This window comes from Amblyomma americanum, chromosome 8 (assembly GCF_052857255.1).
Source record: "Amblyomma americanum isolate KBUSLIRL-KWMA chromosome 8, ASM5285725v1, whole genome shotgun sequence".
NCBI lineage: Eukaryota > Metazoa > Arthropoda > Arachnida > Ixodida > Ixodidae > Amblyomma > Amblyomma americanum.
Window position 1 is genome coordinate 71,403,247 of NC_135504.1, and position 18,746 is coordinate 71,421,992.

Here is an 18,746-nt window from a genome sequence, read left to right on the forward strand (position 1 = left end):
CAGCAGTGAAGTGGTGTAACATGTAAATTTAGTGCTCCCGTCACATATGTACAAAGAGCTACAATAACTCCCTCGCGGTTTTATTAACCTGTGTCTCTTAACCGTACTAGCCTTCCCTATGAGCCGGAATGCGAGCGACCGAACAAACAGCTACGTCTTCGTGACCTCAATCACAGTCTGTTTACCGGGTACCTATAGTTGATTACCACGTAGTTATCTATATTTGCCAATGTATGAGAAAATGCGAAACACAAATTTTGTTCCTTCCCCTTTAAAGGTGCAGTTGTGGAGTTTTGGAGGCCCGCTCAAGCCGATTTAATATAGCCTTTTCCTTGCCTCCTATTGGAAATGAATATTATTTATGTACAACATTTTCGAGTTAAAAACAATGAAGAATATCTACTTTAGCTGATTTTTCTTTCATTTCTACTGCACACGTGCATACGCTCTCATTATAGCTTGATATGTGCGGAGATAGGTGCTATTATGTCTAAATTACTGCAATCTTTTTCTTCGTGCAGTTAAGTGCAATGCGCCCATGCTTTTGAATAAAGCTATCCTTGTTGCATACGCTGCACTGAAGTTCAACAAGGCGGCTTGATTGTACTTCTGAGTTCACTCATACTTTTGCATTGACTAGAACGAAGTGTGCCCACTTTGTCGATGAGCTAGCCGTCCATGCTTCGCAATCATGCAGCTCGCGCATCCATCGGCTGACATGTATAACCGGTGGCTGTAGGATCCTTAACAATGCAACGTTCGCTGCATTGTGTGCAGGGAGCCGCCGCCAAGTCTGAGCTGATCCAGTTGTGCTTTATTTTCCCTCTTCCACAAGCTGAAAGAAAACACTACAGTCACCTCGCAGACGAAAACTCCTTTCAGTGATCGACAGCGTACGTTTGCGTGACGCACTCTGCAGCTGGAAGACGTCAAGCTGAACGAAACAATTCCCAGCACGGTTTGAAGGGCGTGTTTGTAGTACTCATCTGCGAAAAGCACCTATTGGGGTTGGGAGAGTAGTCGTGGGTGCTCTAAACGCACATTCAAAAGTGGCGCTGCGTGGCACGGAGAGTCAAAGTCCACGGCAGCAGCAAGACGACGCGGCACAAACTTCAGTTTCGGTTTCGGTTATTTTTTTTTTTAGCTAGCACGGCTTGTTCATGCACTGCCAAAGGCTGACATCCGGGACATGCTGCCCAACTTCAGGTGGCTTCACTTTCGGGCGCCCGATGCGGCATCCCAGTGGTTCTGCCGCCTCTAAAAAGGCACCTAGGCAAGGATAACGTGCGCAGCGCTCCAAGCGGAAATTACCTTTTTTTTTACCTAGATTTTGATACACAGGCGGCATAGGCGTTTGACACCCTCTCATCTAGTTCACTTTACCCGCGCACCACACTCGACACGACCACCGACGACCACACGACGACCACACGAGACCCTCTAAAGAACGCAACGGCTGCCACGCCGCTGCTAACACAAGAAGGCAAAAACAACATTCGATCATGCCGCTGCCGCCGCTGCTGAAGCGGCGCTGTAAGCGGTTTTGAGATTAATTAATTTTCTACAGGAAATATATCGAAAGAATAAAGTTGAAATACAAGAGAAGGAATTAAGGGTACATCAACTGTCCAGGTACAAAAAAAATTAAGGCAAGGTTGTTCTCTATCACCGCTGCTGTTCATGCTTTATATGATAAGTATGGAGAGAAGGCTACAAGGAAGCAATCTAGGTTATGATCTGTGCCGGGTTCGAACCCGACCGCGGCGGCTGCGTTTTTATGGAGGAAAAACGCTAAGGCGCCCTTGTGCTGTGCGATATCAGTGCACGTTAAAGATCCCCAGGTTGTCAAAATTATTCCGGAGCCCTCCACTACGGCACCTCTTCTTCCTTTCTTCTTTCACTCCCTCCTTTATCCCTTCCCTTATGGCGCGGTACAGGTGTCCAACGCTATATGAGACAGATACTGCGCCATTTCCTACCCCCCAAAACCAATTATTATTAGGTTATGATCTGTCATACACATTAAGCGGAAAGGTTGTTGAGCAACGACTACCGGGTTTAATGTATGCGGACGATATTGTACTGTTAGCAAATAACCAGGAAGATTTGCAAACTTTGGTGAACTTCTGTGGAGACGAAGGAGACAGTCTAGGTTTCAGTTTTAGCGCAACTAGGTCAGGTGTGATGGTTTTCAACGGCACAACTGATCAGGAGCTTACAATACAGGGCCATGAAATACCCAGAGTGGCCGAATACAAATATCTCGGGGTATGGGCAAACAAAGGGCATATGTACACGGAAAAGCACGAACAGTCTCTCATAGCAAAAGGGCGAAGAGATGCCGGGATAATGAAACATAGGGCCTTGTGGGGGTACAGCAGGTATGAAGTCCTCAGAGGTATTTGGAAAAGAATAATGGTGCCGGGGCCTACTTTCGGGAATGCGGTTCTATGCTTAAGAGCTGAATTTCAGTTGCGATTAGAAGTAAATCAGAGAACTGTTGGAAGATTAGCACTATAGGTGCGCACGGGAAAACCACAAACGAGGCAGTACAGGGGGATATGGACTTGGCAACGTTCGAAGCACGGGAAGCTCATAGTAGAGTACTATACGAAGAACGCCTGGGGAAATTGGATGCTAACAGTTGGGCAGGTAATGTATTTAAATACCTGTACAGAAAGAGCGATGACACACAGTGGCGGAAACGAACTAGAAAGCTGACCAGTAAGTTTGCCAGGGACGAGGAAGGAGAAAGAAAGAGCATTAAACGGCAGGTTAAAAACGTCGAAGGTAAAAATTTGCCACGTTCAATGGAAAAGAAGCATAGTGTAGAACTATATCGATGCTGGAAAAGGCAGATCAGGAAGGAAACGTTTTATGATAACTCAAGGGGCAGTGCCCTCCTCTTTGAAGTATAGGTCAGGGAGTCTTAGAACGTTCAGCTACAAAAAGAAATTTAACGAAGAAGATGACACATGTGCTGTGTGTGGTAAATCTGTAGAAACAACAGAACACCTCATTCTAAATTGTGATGGTATCCATCCAGTTGTCGATGCATGCACAGTCACTCTTCCTGAGGCCTTAGGGTTTAGAGATAAAAATAGTCATGTAAATAAATCAGCGGTGGAAATTAGCAAAAAGAGATTGGAGGATTGGTGGCACAAAAGCAGAGCCGTGACATAAGTTTTAAAGAGAAGGAAAACGTATTTTAATGAAAATGGCGAATTTTATTAACAACTTACAGCAGAGTTAAACAAAAATAAAGGAAAAAAAAACTGAGCACGGCGGCAACTACCACTGCCCAGTTCCAAAGGGGACGCTCCTACCTTCCATCCATCCATCCATCGCCCTTCGGCATCTTCCCATGGCAGCCACCTTCCGTTTGTCCTTCCTTTTGCTTAAACGTAAAGATAGTAAAGCATAAGACGGTAAATCATAGTGGTCTGGTTTCTCTACATCTCCTTTTCTATCCTTGTCTGCTACAAAGTGGACTAGCAACTCACCCCAATATACACCCTCTGGCACTGTATGTATGTAGGTACACTATTGTGTACATAAAAAGTAAACTCGCAGCTTTTTCCGATAGTGGGCTACATCTAGTGGTGATTTCTTTGTATCACACTAAGATTATATCCTTCATCCAGCAAACAAGGTTGTTTTTTATGCTGTGCAGTCAACGTACGTAGCCGATGACATTTTGCAAAACAGTAAGCGGTGTAGCTCATCGTTCACCATATTTGTGTGCACATATTTAGCTACCAGTTGCAGCATTATTTTCATCACAATTTCAAGTATAAAGTTCACATTCATAATAGAAATTATTTCTACAATCCTTTGGGTGTTTAGCTGTGGCTGTGATAAGTCCCAGCATTTGAAAATCAAATTTGGATTTGAGGAAAGGAAATGACTCAGTAATTGTCTCACTTATCTTGGCGGACACCACATAAGAGAAGGGATAAAGAAGGCAGTGGAAGAAGAAAAGAAGATAGAGGTGCTGTTGTGGAGGGCTCGGACCACCTGGGCATCTTTAATCCACCAATATCACACAGCACACGGCGCCTTTTGTGTTTCGCCTCTGTTGAAACATGGCCGCGGTAGGGTTCCAACCCTGGGATTTTCTGTACCACCTGCGAGTGCACTAACACGTGCTGCTGGTGATTCTCATAATGGGACAAGCAATGCTTTTGTATTAAAAAAAATACTGAAATATACATGTCGCCACAACCAGCGGCTTTTGCAAGCAGTCTGCAGTGCATCAAGACAGTTCTTTTCATGTGATCCCCGAGGCTACGCCGCCATTCACCTATAAACAGTCATTGTGGAGCTTTTCTTGATCTTGTTGTCACGAGTAATTTATTCAGGCGCGGGACAAATTTTTATAATCCAATTTTCTTGGCAATAAACGCATTTTTTGCTGCTGAACAGACATCATCATAGCCAGAAAGAGCCACATAATTTTTATTGCGAACAATACAGTGTAACCTTGAGCTAACACTGCCCTGATAGAGTAAAAACATTGATGCTAATTGAGCCTCTATGACCTGCAAACATGTCGAACAAGATTAAAGCTGCCATCAAGGAATGCTGCACTGTTTTTCTCCACAAATTTTTCAGACAGCCCTATAGACGGATGCAACCAGAACTTGGGGAATAATTTATAAGTGCCCAGTTCTGGTTGCCGCATGTTTATTTGTTAACAACCCTAACTTAAGTAAACATCCGTTGATGTGGAGAATGAAAAGTAACCAAATTCCACCAAACCAACAAAACCTCTGTACAATGTTGTGTTAATAGGCAGGGAATGCAACCACACAGAGTAGTATAGTTGCTGGCATTGCGCTGAGCAAAACACTAGTGATGCCAAAAATTAGTTTCGAGGGGGAAACTATAACTGCCTGTCAACATAAAAGCTCAGTTTAGGGAGAGGAGCAGCTTAGCTATTCACAGAAATGGGAAACCAACGAGTACCAATGCTTTTGAGTTTTAATGCACAGAATAGTAATAAAAGGAATTAGTACTGCAAACAGCCAACATGTTGAGACCACTTCTTGACACCAGGTGTAATGAAATATTCATACGAAGGAACCAAGAACACGCAAGAAATAAAATAGAATTTGAAAATACACTGAAGGACTTCTTGCCTCAGTGGAGTGAATGTTTCTAAAAGCACATCAGCTGAACAGCTTATAATGAATCGGAGCAATTAGAACAACACTGACATCAATGGTGCCAAACCCAACAGCCTTCTTGTCATTAACACCCAATGAAAATGTGACAAGGCTAGCTTCAGTAATACATACACCTTACAAAGAAGCTAACTCGAAGCACAATTCCAGCACGACTGCTATTCTGACCAAAAAGGCTGAAATATTCCACCAAATTTGTCATTTGCATGCAGCACCGAAAGTGATCTGAGAAGTGGTACTGGTGCAGTTAAACTCTTTTAACGTTTATGATTAAAGAAAGTAGTTCTTAAAGAATAAAAAGAAAAGCAATCCATGCAATCTTTTGTTCCATTCTCTCATACATTCTGCTAGTACCACTGGTACACCACACCGAAAAAACATCACAGCAGCATATTATCTTTTGATGTTATGCAAATAGAGCTGCTGCAATAGGAATCCGTAAAGTGATAAAACATTTAAGTAACACAAGTGTGCTTAGGGCACTAAATCTCAATAAACAATAAGGCCAGATTTTCTTCTTCTCATCTTCATCAGAAAGCTGAGAACACGAGGTAAAAATCCTGGACACATTATCACTGAAAACCTCTCTTTAATGGGAAGTGATGTCATTCCTATGTGTCACAATTTCCTCTAGTCCACGTAAGTCTGGAAGCATAGTAGGCTAGCGATTCCGAAAGAAGATACGAGCCCAGTGACAGTGTAGTGTCAACATTAAAGAATGCTTGCAAATTAAACTAACTACGGAAATACGGTTTCATTTGCTTTATGGAGCTTAACGACCCAAAGCGACGCCAAAGTGAAGAGCTCTGGTAATTTCGGCCACCTAGGGTGGTCGACATCGCACAGTACACATGCCTTCAACATTTCGCCTCCACTGAAATACGGCCGTCACAGCCAGGATCGAACTTGTGCTTTTTGAGACAACAGTCGAGCTGTATTTTAGGATAGAACACTTGTCACAAGACACCTAGCTAGCACGCCGTTATCTGGTTGCCAGCAAGATTGCTACCAAAACTTCCTCCAAAGGGCACCATGGAACACTATTATTCCTTTAGTGTCGTGTCTTTTTGTGGTGTTTTAAATTCCACTTAACTGAGAACGCCTTTGAGCACAAATCACACTGGAATTGTTTTTCACCCTTGTGGGAGTGCACATGTGCCACAAGGGTTGCCTTTCGTGCAAAATGCCATGGGGCACAGCTGGCATTGGAATGGCTTCTCACCAGTGTGGATGCGGAAATGATCTACCAGGTGGCTCTTTTGTACAAATGCATTGCCACAGTGGTCACAACGGTATGGACGATCACCCGTATGGGTGCGCAGGTGATTGTCCAAATTGTTCTTTACTGAAAATTTTCTGTCACAGTGGTCACAATGATATGGACGATCACCCGTATGCGTGCGCAGGTGTCTGTCCAAATTGCTCTTCACAGCAAATGTGCTGCCACAGTGGTCACAACAGTATGGACGATCACCGGTATGGGTGCGCAGGTGTCTGACCAGGCCGTTCTTATAAGCGAATGTGCTATCACAGTCACTGCAATGATACGGGCGGTCGCCTGCGTGGGTGCGAACGTGCGCAGCCAGGACAGATCTCTTCTTGAAAATGTTGCCGCAGTGGGTGCACTGGTGAATCTGCTTTCCTGTGGGCTTGTCCCGGTGAGTACTCGTGCTTGTACTAATGGATGGCACGCTGTGGTTGACTGGGCACTCTTGATCAGGTGAATTTTGTCCGAGAAACACGCCAGCCTTGCAGTCTGTGGTGGCCATTCCTGCATTACAGAACCAGACCACTTTTATTAAAACGTGGGGCCCAATACGCCACAGCTCACATACTGCTAGGGCTATCAGATTGTGACTGTAGACAAGAGTGCTATGCAATAGCTGCGTTACTTGAGTAGAGTTAAATTTCATATGTAGAGCTTAATCCCTTCAGTCAAAAACAACAGTCCACTAGAAATAAATTTTTAGTTTTTAGATTTCTATAAGGAACATATCCAACAGCTCAGAAAAAATCCCACTATTGCAGATGCCCGATTATTAGGAGTGTGTGAATATTTAAATTTTCAAATGCGAATATTAAGAAAAAAATACCTTCCAGTATCGAATCGAATGTAAGTTTTCTATCATGAACAATTTAAAAATATAAACGTGCCAACATTGCTCCAAGTTCTTTTTCAAAACACTATCTGGCCTTTGGAACCAAAATATACACAAATATACTGACTCTTTACCATACTAAAAAAACCAACATGATGTCCATAGAAATGTTTATTACTTGATTGGACAGCATTAACAGCATGCAATAGGTGATGTAGACACACAGAATGAGTAACAATATGAAACCATTAATTCATATGATGCAACATATAAAGCTAACAGGATGGATAGTAAAACCTTATTAATTTGGACTTCAAGGGGCCGAAAGATATTCCCTAATTATTCAAAGGTTAAGCTATAAATAGCCCCCTGCCTCATTTCTTCTCAAAGCTGGTTCATAGTTCATACCACAGTCATGGATTGCATAACAAACACATACATCATGAGCAATGGACATTAACAAGGCTTCCATTTTTGGTCAGAAAAATATAAAGAATTACATGTAAATATAATAATATTATACTTCATTCAGCAAAAAGTCACCTTCTGTTACCGCAAACGTAAAAATAGAATAGACGTCATGGTGCGAGTTAAACCTATGTAGCAACAGATACTGTTCAGCGAACCTGTGTGAGCTGTGTTATACACATGAAAAATAATGCCAAGCTCCAATGGCCAGCCACAACCAGCCACGCTACACTGTGTACTTTGAATTAGCAACTGCAGTGAAATGCACATTAAATGTGGCTTTCATTTCAGAGCAGTTTAAATATAACGGATTAAAATGCCACCCTGAATGTCTGGCTGAACAGTAATAAAAGCTGTTGCTGCAGCTTTGGCAGACATGCTTCATCATAATGTTCCAAATGTGACTAAAGCAAAAACAAAAAACAACAGAGAAAATAACCAAATAATAAGAAATGCACTCGCATGGCACTGTAACAACAAAGACAAGTAAGACTAGACATTTCTTAAAGTCCATTTAGCACCAGAAGGGAGATTAAGGATGGCCACCAATGGCACATTCATCCAATGGCTACTTATTGCACAGACTGTATTTTTGTTTCCAACACCTTGCTCCATGAAGTCTTGAAAAATTGGGGAAAAATATTCTGCTTGCACTGTGCTCTACCAAATGATAACAAGGTGTCCTGTATACTCGTACCCTTGTTTATGCTTATACCATGTTGCCCCATGGTATCTTCAATATTAACCCTCATCGATGCTTAAAGTATCTGTGCTTTTGATGGATGGGACATTCATTATGCACACCATTTCGTCCATGGACACCAGGCACTAAGGTCTATAAACAAGTTAATTCACAGGCTATGAACATCAGGCCAAAGCATCTGTGAAGGCGAGGATTTATATTCAAGGCTTCTTCCTGTGGTAGCATGTATTCCTTTGGCTTGTCAATATTAGCCTGCGAAATTAACCGAGAAAAGCAGGGTTAAGTGAATAAAAACTGCACCGCCAAAAACAGCGATGCTTAAATTTTTTCTTTATAAATGACTGCACGTTGGAAAACACACAAAAAGTACCCGGAACCATCCATCAGTTACAGAGAAAAAAGGCTATGAAAGAATGTGGACAAGAAAGAAATACCAGCAGACATTATGCTTATGATACAACTGCTTAGCTTATACTATGGCTGGAAGTCAACGCCTAGTGCAGCCCTGGACTGCAGCTCACTTATGGAGGTCAGTGGCTGTAGCTCTGGACTTGGGAGATGGGCAGCAGTGGGGCTTGGCTTAAGCCAAAACATGATGATAGCTTCGAATAATTTCGATCACATGAGGTTCTTTAATGCGCTCTGACACCGCATACCGTATGGGTGTGCTTGCATCTAACTTCCATCGAAATGAAGTGACCGTTGCCAGGATTTCATTCGACAACATTGCACTCAGCAGGCAAACAAAAAAGTCATGAGCCAGTACAGCAGTTCGCATGAATATCCATGTTTCACATGTTGCCAGGTTGCTGCTGCTATTTTTTCACTTGTGAGGAAGGCGTTTCTCGCCTTGCAATGAAATAGGTACCGGATGTTGCATACACATTTGAAGATTTGCATGCACTGGAATGTTTGGATCAGGCGTGTTCATGAAAGTCCACAGTTGTGCATAACATTGAAGTAATTGCCATCAAACTCCTCTCGAGCACGGGAGCTGGCTACAAACAAGGACATTTTTTGTAGCTCATGGCTGCGTCAAGCTACATGCTGATTGCAGTTATGGCTAAACATGGTTGACAGGGCACTGAAAAAACCCGTTTCGTTACATCTGCAGAAAATTGCATTGTGTTGCATTTCAGGGGGTCTTATGTCTCCCAATTTTCTAGAGGCTGTTTCACCATGTGGAAGTTATGTTTCATTTGCTTGTTTTGGAATCTGTTTCACATTGTGAAATTCCTTGAAAGCACTCTCTAAAGCAAGGCCTGGTAGCATTACAAGCACACTCCGAATGCCTCCGATGCTCTATAGAAATATCTGTATATTTATGCAATGTTTTGGGTCTAGTAGTAAGCATATCTGCTTCCTCTAGTGCTGCATACAGCTCTGGGCAGACAAAGGAGTTGACAGGTACCGTTTTCTTGATCTGTGTTTTCTACTTGCCATTACAGTGTGTGAAAGGCCCAACAATAGGAAGTTTTGCGGCGCGACAATTTTCAAGAGATGTGAGTAGCGCTTTCCGCTCTACCTGGTCCTGTGGAAGCAATGCACTGGTGTTAACGTGACCAGCAATGATGACCAAACAGGGAATTGTCATGTGCGTGTAACAGTACTATCCTCTCTTGTGCAAGTATCGCTAATCTCTCCCCTCAGTTTCCACCAATTGGCCCAACATGTGAAACGAAAAGTCTTCCAGACACAAGTACAAGGCTGATGTGACATGCAAGTTCAATACACTTGGCATACCACGCCATCTCTAATCAGGTACGTACTTGTGCAAAGAAAATAGGTCAGAGTGAAACTCGTCCAAACAATAGTATTAATACCATACCAATGACAGAGAAAAATGACTAGATCTTTTCTTTTGGTGTAAAAAAATCTGTGTGAACAGCAGATCCGACATCAAAAGACAACACATAGTTAAGGTGATGACAAGAAGGATATAAAGTGAATCATTTGAAAAGTTTCCGCAAAAAACTGAATATACCCAGTATGTCAGGCAAGCATTGCCAGATATTTTGTTTTTTTCAGGGGATAAATTTCTGCACAGTAATAATCTGCCACTGAAAGAGAAGAAATTCCCCAAGTATTTAGGAATTTCCGAAACATAATTCAAACTTTGTGAAGCAGAAATGGGAGACGCTTAAGCATACCACAATGGTAAAGTATAAAGCGCCTCAGTTGTGATCTGTATCTCTCTGTATCCTCTTTCTTATCCGTCTGCTACAGAATACAATAAAAGATCACCCCAAAACACACCTTAACCCTTCGACACGTTATGTGCACAACAGCACATAAAGCAAACTCACAGCTTTTTCGGAGAGTCGGCTGCATCTAGTAGCCTTTCTTTGTTTTGAGGTGAACTTCACATCCTTTACAATGCAAATACGCTAGATATTTTTTTATGCCATACAGTGAATGCAGTGAATATTTTGTGAAACAGTGAGCGGTGTAGTATATCATCAGCCATTCTTCTGCAAAAATATTTTGCCACAATTTAAGCATAACTTTTTGCCTCAATTTCAATTGTAATGCACACCTTCGAAATAGAAATTAATTTTATGGACCTTCGGGAGTTTATCTTCTAAGTCAAAGCATATTTATGTCGCTATTTTAGTCAATTACGACACTTTGTATAAAATTTTGCACCTTCATGCCATAATATGTCCTAGATTCTTGCGCTGGAAAACTGACAGGCTGTCTTCATAAAAACCTGAATATATTATTTAGGTTGAAAAATATTCCATTTCGATTAAACAAGAAATGGTGCATTCCATACATAACCATTTTCGTTGCAAACACTAAAGTGTAACTGTGAGCTAACACCGCCCAACAAAATGAAAACATCGATGCCAGTTAAAACTTTATCGTGTGCATACATATCGAGCTGCACTCTAGTAATACCACATTGCATTTGTCCACAAATTTTTCACACAGCAGTAATGCAACCAGATCATGGGGAATAATTTTTAATTGTGCGGTTCTGGTTGCTGCTCATATAAATGTTAATTACCCTAACTTACGTAAACGACTACTGATATACTGAATGAACACTTGGCATATTTCTCCAATCCAACAAACAAAACATCTGCCCACTGTTGTGACACTAGTGAGGGAATGCAACTACACACAGTAGTACTCTTGAAGGCACATCTCTGAGGAGTGCAACAAGCGATGCCAGAAATCATTTTCTGGGGGTTGGGGTGCTAAAAGTCACACAAATGGCAAACGAAACAGTGCCAGTGCTGTGGAGTTTTAAAGTACAGGACACAAATAAAAGGCATTAGTACTACAACAAACAGTCAGTATGTCAAGACCTGTTTTTGGCAGCAGGTTTAACAAAATACTCATGGGAAGCAACCAACAACACACAGGAAGAAATAAAATGGAATCTGAAAATACACTGAAAGACTTCTCGCCACAGTGCAGTGAATGTTTCTAAAAGCACATCAGCTGAACAGCTTATAATGAATCAGAGCAGTTAGAACAACACTGACATCAGTGGTGACAAACCCAATAGCCTTCTTGTCATTAACACCCAATGAAAATATGACAAGGCTAGCTTCAGTAACATGTGCAGCTTACAAAGAAGCTAACTCAAACCACAATTTCAGCACAAGTGCTATTCTGACAAAATGGCTGAATATAGTGAGGACACAATATTCCACAAAATATGCAATTTGCATGCAACACAGGTACGGTGATCTGTCAAGTGACACCAGTTCTTCAAATTTTTTGTTCAAAAAACGTAATTCTTAAAGCCTAAATACAAAAGCAAGCAACGTAATCTTGAGGCTCAACTTTTGTTCTCCCCTCTCATACGTTTTGATAGCAGTATTCCAATGCCAAATTGAAAACACAACACATCCGCAGTTTTCAATTTTGACAGTAAGCAAACAAAGCTGTAGTGATATACGGCAGCACACCAAAACCATTTTTAAAAATTTCGGGGCAATCAATTGGACTGATGTGGAGGGCATGTGATAGCCTTTGCTTTCCATTCTCCAATGTATTCCATTAATAATAATAATAATTGGTTTTTTGAAGAAAGGAAATGGCACAGTATCTGTCTCATATATCCTAGAACACCTGAACTGCGCCCTAAGGGAAGGGATAACGGAGGGAGTGAAAGAAGAAAGGAGGAAAGATGTGCCGTAGTGGACGGCTCTGGAATAATTTCGACCAGCTGGGGATCTTTAACGTGCACTGACATCGCAAAGCACACAGGCGCCTTAGCGTTTTGCCACCATAAAAATGCAGCCGCCGTGGTCGGGTTCGAACCTGGGAACTCCAGATCAGTAGCCGAGCACCCCACGCACTGAGGCACCGCGGCGGGGCAATGTATTCCATTCCGACTCTATTTTTTCACTCACCAACACTCCAATTCTGAATAAATTCCAATTACGCACAATCTGCCAATATTATATTGCAGCAATGCCATCTCTTTAAAAACACAAGTACACTTGGGACAATAAAATTCAACAGACAGTCAGGCCACCCTTTTTTTTTCCCCATCTTCATCATTAGCCTGAGAACTAGTACCAGCAATAAATATATTAGACACACTGCCGCTGAATGCCTTTCTTCAATGGGAAGTGATGCCACCCCATATGTCAGATTATTTTTTTTTCCTTTAACGTAAGTCTGGAAGTCCAATATACTTGTGGCTCTGGAAGAAGAAATGAAATAGCCCAGCACCAGTGACGTACAAGGGCATGTCAGCGTCCCATTCAGGCAAGGAGCGCGTCAACATTAAAGAATGGCCGCAAATAAAACTAGCTACCTGCAGAGGTTATAAAGGAACACTTGTCATAGGTCACCTAGCTAGCATGCTGCCAGCTGGTTGTCGACAGGACCGCTACCAAAATGCGTTCCAAAGGGCACCAGAGAACTCAGCTGTTCCTTTAGTGTCCTGGCTCTTTGTGGTGTTTTAAACTGCACTTAACTGAGAACGCCTTAGAGCACAAGTCACAATGGAATGGTTTTTCATGCCTGTGGGACCGCACGTGCTCCATAAGGGTTAGCTTTTGTTCAAAGGCCATGGGGCACAGCTGGCAATAGAAAGGCTTCTCACCAGTGTGAATCCAGACGTGTCTTACCAAGTTATCTTTTCTAGAAAAGGCACTGCCACGAAAACTGCAACGGTATGGACGATCACTAGTATGGGTGCGCAGGTGTCTGACCATGCTGTTCCTTGTTGCGAACGCGCTATCACAGTTACTGCAATGATACGGGCGATCGCCTGTGTGGGTGCGAATATGCGCTACGAGGTCAGATCTCTTCTGGAAAATCTTGCCGCAGTGGGTGCACTGGTGAATCTGCTTGCCTGTGGGTTTGTCCCAGTGAGTACTCAAGCTTGTACTAATGGATGGCACACTGTGGTTGGCAGGGTGCTTGTCATCAGGTGGACTTTGTCCAGCAAACACGCCAACGTCGTGGTCTGCCATGACTGATCCTGCATTTCAAAACCAGAGCACTTTCATCAAAACCTCAGGCCCAAGATGCCACAGCTTGCTTGCAACTAGAGAACAAAAGCCATATTAAGTATGCAGAGTCTAGGCCCTTCAGTCGAGAAGAACTGTCCAGTGGAAGTAAATCTTCAAACTTTTTGGATTTACGTAAGGGACATGGCAACATAGCAAAGAAATAATTCCCAGCAACTTCGATGCACAATTATTAGGAGTCTGCGAATATTTAAATTGTAAATATGAATAAAAAATTTTAAGAAGATATAAATAAGCAAACATTGCACAGACTTCTTTTTTAAAAGAAAAGTGTATATCCTTTGCAACCAAAAGAAAAAAACACTATACTGACTCAGCACTATACAATAAAAAATGGCGTGGACAGAATTGTGTATTGTATGATTAGACAGCATTAACCCAGGTTTTTAATAATTTCGTGATTTCCAGCTCTGATCCTTTTTATATGTAAAGGAGGAGAGATCAAGCTAACAGAAACAGTACTGTAAAGTATGCCACAGGTGATGTGATCACGCAACATGAGAAACAAAATGAAATCAATGAATTCAGATGAAGCAACAATTAAAGGTAACATTATGGGTAGAAAAACCTAGTTAAATTGAATTTCCAGGGACTGGAAGAAACTACCGATTTATCCAACGGTTGAGTTATAAAACGCCCCCTCCCACATTACTGATAAAAAAAATTGCGGTAAATCCTTGTGAGGAGGCTCAAAGTGCAAACAGCGATAAGCCCGTGACAAATGTGCAGTTTCGGCATACTGGAAGAACAACACAGACACAATGTTTCCCTAATTTCCTCACAAATCAGTTTTCCTTTTCCATATTAATATTATGTTAAGTTGCAGAAGTAATTCTCACAAGTTGTGAGGCATATTTTGGGAATATTTTCTGGATGCAATAACTGCTAGGACCTGATTCGTCCAATCTGTTGGTCCAGTTGGATCCAGTGAGGTTGAATTGGTCGGGTGGCTAAAAACACAGCTAGAACCAATTCGAAGATCCAAATGAAACCAGTTCCAATGTCCAATTGGATCTAAAGAAAATTCCCAACCTTTTTTTTCTGACGGTGGTTAGTGTAGCAGGGGGTGGTAGAAAGTTAGATGGCCTGATGAGATTCAGAAGTTTGCGGGCATACAGTGGGCACAGCTGGCAAAGGACAGGGATAATTGGAGAGACACGGCAGAGGCCTTTGGCCTGCAGTGGGCGTAGTCAGGCTGCTGCTGATGATTAAAAGATGTGTTCTCATTCTGTGATAGTTTGATGCAGGTGGTCACCCATCATGCTCTCAGCTCGTGTGATGTGACCAGCCCACCTGCAGAAATTTGCTAAACATCCAAGACAATCGGTGCCCGCGTGAAAACGGTTGACCCGATGAATGACAGAAACAAATGCCTTTGTACAGTTTACCAGGCACCTTAAACTTAATGTTTGGATAATTTGCCCATATATTATGGTTCTGCCATGAATGGATTAATGAAAGTCAGCAAAATATTTGATTGCTGCTAACTAAATATTTCAAAACTTTCGAAAATAAAAAACTCAGATACTAAATTCTCGAACTGAGTACGAGCCGAATAACAAACATGTTCAATTCGATATAGGATTTTTTCGAACATTTACACTCCCACCCTTATTTTCAATATCGACATCCTCTCATAAGCCTGTATCTGACGCAACTTCAAGGCCTCAAACCGTTCAGACTCATTCCTGTCACTAGAGTACCATTTTAGAACTAAGGTATCAAAACAAGCAAATGAAAGCACGCATGAAGTACTCTTGCCAGAGCTATTATTAATATAATTAAAGAAGATCGTTAATGTATACGGGAGTTTAACGTCCCAAAGCAACTCAGGCTATCAGGGATGCTCTAGTGAAGGGCTTCGGAAATATCGACCACCTGGGGTTCTTTAACGTGCACTGACATCGTATAGTACACATATTAATAAAAAAGAGGCATACACCAAACACTTTTTCGTTAATTTTACAAGACTGGCTTGAGACGGTTCTCAAAGCCTGCTGCAAAGGGTTCCATATATGTAGGTAGCAGCCATTTTGAGCAAAAAAATTCACGGCAGTAGGTAAAACAGACACAAATTTAATGTGCGCACATGAACGAACTGTGACTGGAGGGATTAAAAAGTGCACAGTTGTGAAGTGAAATTTCCTTCTTTGAATTCTGGATACAGTTCGCATTTCAGCTGGCAAAAAGCTCATGTTACCGGCAGACCTTAAGAGTGCAAAACCCTCCTATCTCAAAGCTGGTTCATACCTCGTCGCATACCAAGCTAACATACACTTAGTAATAGACAAACATAGTTTCCATGCTCAGCCACAAACTTTTTAAAAATTACACATGAAGATAAGGACGATTTTTAAAAATGACAGGTAAAGATGAGAAAGCTACAGTTCATTCTGCAAACAGACACGTGCTGTTAACACAAACAGAAAAATGGAATTGACGTCAAGGTTTGAGTTAAACTCATGTAGCAACAGATACTGTTTAGCCAGCTAGTGTCATCAGTGTTATACACATAAAAAATATCATCAGACTTCTATGTGCACTTTGAATTAGCAACCAATTAAGGCTTTCGCTCAAGAGCAGGTAAAACAGAACAGGTTAAAGTTCAACACCGAAAATCTGCTTGAACAGTAATAAAAGCTGCTGCTGTCGCTTTGGTAGAGATACTTCATCATAAAGCCTCAGACATGACTCAAGCAAAAACAAGAAGCAGCAGAGAAAATAAACAAAATAATCAGAAATGTGCATGGTACTGTAACAACAAAGTCAAGTAAGGCAAGACATTTCCAAAAACTAAAAGTCATTTATCACCAGAAGCCAGATCAAGGATGGTTCACCACACATACATCCATTCAATGGCTCATCATTGCACAGAATGTATTACTTTTACTGCACCTTATTAATTCAGCAAAAATCTTCTGGTAGCATATATTCCTTGGCTCGTTGATATTACCCTGCAAAATTAACAGAGAAAAGCAGCGGAAGTAAAATAAAAACTGCAATGCCCAAAGCAGCTATGTTAATATGCTTCCTTTATATATGACTGCACTTTGGACAACACATAAAAAGAACTCAAGACCATTCATTACATAAAGAAGCAAAAGATATGAAAGAATCTGGACAAGAAAGATATGCAAAAAGGCACTGTGCTCAACATACTACTCAGCTTATACTATGGTCAGAAATCTGTGCCTAGAGCAGCCCTAGGCTGCAGCTAACATTTGGAGGTGTCTGGTTGTAACTCTAGACTTGGGAGATGGGGAGCAGTGAGGCTTCGTTTCTGCCAAAACATTGTACCTATTAGTTTCCAATAACTTGTTACGTTGGTTTTCTTTGATGCGCACCGACACCACACAGCACATAATTTCTTTGTATTCAACTTATGTCACAATGTAGCCACAGTAGCCAGGATTTAAATTCGCAACATTGCACTTGGCAGCCAAACGCCACAACCACTTAGCCATCGCGGCAGTTTGCATATGTGTTTTATCGCATACCACACCACCTCTAATAAGGTACATACTAGCAGGAAGACAGGACACTATGAACAAACATGTACGGCATGAACAGAGCGAAACAAGTCAAATGTGTTTCTTCGTTGCATCCAGTCCTCTTCGCGCAAGTACGTACCTTATTAGAAATGAACCCGCTCACCTAAACAGAAGTATTAAAGGGGCTGTGCAGGGTGCTCTAATTAAGTTGTGGTATGCATGTGATATTGAAGCACGTCACTTCACGAATAGTGTTTAGCAAAACATATTTAAATACGCTTTGTAGAAGCTGAGTTATCTGTAGTTAAAATTCGAATTTCAGCACCTTGGCGCCTTTCCCCCTCCTCTCGTCACTTTTTGCACGCTGGAAGGTAGGCGCTCCTTCGCCAACCCCCCTCTGAGAGCGAAGCTTCCCGACACACAGGAGCAAAGCGGCTTATTGGCCGTGGCCACTGTAGCTGCCTGAAGTCTGCAAGAATCTAACCAATGGCCACCTCTCACCTTGTCTACGCAGATGCGGGGGACGCAGGAGGGTGCTAGGATGAAAAAGTCGCCGGGAAGGACTCGCCAACTTTTAAGCGTGATTGTGGGTCGTCTGCTGCGTGTAGAAGAGCAGTATTTGGCTCGTGTTTTCATGGCAACACAGTGGAGTCATTAAGCGAGTTAATGTGCTCTCCTCGGAAGACGTTTCGGAGCCCCTTTAATACCACACCAATACCCGAAAAAAATGACCAGATCTTCTATTTAGCTTAAAGAATAGTGTGAATAGCATATCTCGCCTCAAAAGATAACACAGTGTTAAGGTGATGACTAGAAGGATGTGAAGTGAATCATTTGAAAAATTGTAGGAAACTGGTCACAATGTACTCAGCATGTCAGGCAAGCATTGTCAGATTTTTTTTTTCCAGGGAATAAATTTTTCCACAGTAATTATTTGAAACTGAATGGGAAGCAATGCACAAAGTATTGAGGAATTTCCGAAACATTCTTCAAATTTTGTCAAGCAGAAATGGGAGATGCTTAAACATAGAAAAATGGTGAAGCATAAAGTGCCACAATAATGATCTGGTATCTCTCCGTTTCCTATTTTTTATCCCTGTCTGCTACAAAGTGGAATAGCAACTCGCTCTAAAATACACTTTAACCTTCCGACACGTTAAGGGCACGATGTCGTATAAAGCGAACTCGTAGCTTTTGCAGAGAGTGGGCAGCATCTAACAGTGACTTCTTTGTTTCAGGTGAATTTCGAATCTTTCAAGTTACAAATAAGCTAGATTGTTTGTGCCACATAGTGAATG